This window comes from Adiantum capillus-veneris, chromosome 16 (assembly GCF_014529385.1).
Source record: "Adiantum capillus-veneris isolate H3 chromosome 16, ASM1452938v2, whole genome shotgun sequence".
Classification (NCBI taxonomy): domain Eukaryota; kingdom Viridiplantae; phylum Streptophyta; class Polypodiopsida; order Polypodiales; family Pteridaceae; genus Adiantum; species Adiantum capillus-veneris.
The window spans coordinates 72371524-72373997 of NC_140946.1; positions in this window are offsets into that span (position 1 = coordinate 72371524).

Consider the following 2474-nt stretch of genomic DNA (forward strand, 5'->3'; position numbering starts at 1 on the left):
GGCCGATCACTCGACGGTGTAGAAAGTGATGGTCACAGGCGGTGCTGCATCCAGTATTTGTGCCCTGCAATCCCCGGCCACACAACGACACAGCATGCTAAATGTCCCAGGCACTGAGTGCAAACACACACACAGGTGAGCTCCACCTTTGACGACGCCCATCTACCCTCGAAGTTTGAATCGAACATAGGCCTAAGGGGTCGCGATCGTTGAAGAGACGCATTGCTCCTCTAACTCACCAATGTGGCCCACCTCACCATAAACATCAAGGCAGTGAGAAGGTGGCCTCGTATTGAGAGAGGCGACAACTCCAGAGAACGCATGGCCATCCACAGGTGCAGGAGCTGAGGTGGACGGGTAAGGAAGGTGGCCAGGGCTTTCGAGATGGAAAGGTCACAACTCACGAGCCAAGAAGGGCGAAGAGCTGCAGGCCCAATGAAAGAGGCACACAACCATACGGGATGGGGTGAGCGGGTGGATAAGCACTTGCGACAGGACCGTGGGACTCAGGAGAGAGACGTTGAATTTCCTAGGCATTGAGTGCGATCGCAAAGAGAGAGAGAGAGAGAGAGAGAGAGAGAGAGAATCCACATAGCACTACCGCAGGCGGAGGCGGAGGCAGAGGCAGTGCCGTTGTACTAGTAGGTTTAATGTGACATAACTTTTTTTTTTTTCAAAACTCACTCAGTAGAGTGAGTAGATTGAATTAATGACAACAAAAGAACATGCTGACATCGAGCCATGGATTCAAAAGCAATTCCAGGTAAATCAAGAGCATAGTACCATCCTCGTACACCACCAAGCTACTAGCTTTGTAATCTATACTAATAACTAATAGATAAAGGGGGAGGGGATCCCCCCCCTTCCATGTGGTGACTTCTCAAGAGTCACGCGTCTCCAGGCGTATTCAGGCTGTTTCGAATTCGAAATCGAAAAAATACTAAACAAATCGTCGCCAACCGCCTACTCAAGATGGCGCGCTTGGCGATGCCAAATCGATCAAAGCAGGCGGGAGAGAGAGAGAGAGAGAGGGGAGATCCTGCTCCTCATCGTCATCCGAGAGAGAGAGAGAGAGAGAGAGGTCTGCCACGCTCAAGAGAGAGACCTCAAGGAGTCTCCGGTTGCTCTGCCACGCTCTCCTGCCACGCTCAAGAGAGAGAGAGAGAGGTCCTCAAGGAGTCTCCGGGCTGCTCCTCCACGCTGCTGCTGCTGCCACGCTCTCATCATCATCCATGGGAGTCGCCACGCTGCCCAAGAAGTTGCCACGCTGCTACAGCTCACCTGAAGCTCCTTACCTCAAGTTGCTCACCTCCGGCTGTTGTGGTGATCTGCAGGTAGTTCTCTCTCTCTCTCTCTCTCTCTCTCTCTCTCCGCGGTGACTGCGACCCTGTTCTCACTGCAGGTAGCTCTCTCTCTCTCTCTCTCTCTCTCTCTCTCTCTCCCTCTCCGACGACTGCGCCCTTGTGGGCATCAAATGAGAGAAATGAAATGAAATGAGAGAACCCCCGGCGATTGTGCCCTGTGGGCATTTCGCTGCAGGTAGCGCTCTCTCTCTCTCCGGCGATTGCGCATTATTGAGAGAAATGAAATGAAATGTCATGCTATTGAGAGAAATGAAATGAAATGCTTTATTGAACGTCTCTGTACAGTCTGTGTTTTGCCCCAATATTTTGCCAATATTTTGCCCTTCCAGAGATGCAAAAAAAAATGGGGCTTTCCATAAGAAGGGCGCTGGTCGTCTATCAATACAATATGCTAAAATTAGAATTTGTGTTGGTTATGTAGGCTTTGGAGATGAATTGCTTCATTATTTTACGTGATTCCAGAGATGCAAAATAAAATTGTAGCTTTCCATAAATTGTATCAATACAATATGCTAAAACTAGAATTTGTGTTGGTTATGTAGGCTTTGGAGATGAATTGCTTCATTATTTTACGACATGATGCCTTTGTTTTACGACAAATTACATGCTAAGCACTAAAAAACGGATCTTAATTGTCACAAAAGAATAAACATTAGAAAATCGATACAAGGGTACTTTCGGGAATTTTGAAATTTAAGGGGTATTTTGGGAATTAGCACAAAAAGTTGCCTGAGGAGCTTCCTGTCCGAGATGTCAAGGAGGGAGAGAGAGAGAGAGAGAGAGAAGTAGATGTGTGTTGTTTTTTGATGCGATCGACCCTCGCAAGGGTGCATTGATCGTAAGATATGTCCAATAGCAAGGTCAGGAAGCTTTGAGCTATTGGACATTTAAGAGGGGTCATTTATAGACCTTGGCCCTTCGAAGATTCCTACCTAGGATGTCATCTCTTGGAATGCACTGATTGCGGGAAATGTCCAACTTGAAGTGGCCAATAAGCCAATATTTGCGGACGCCCATGAAGTTGTCAGTCACGGCCCACACCTACTGCGTGTCAATGCCCTTGATATTCCACTCGAATGCCTTGCCACATGTATTACCGTTGCCACTACC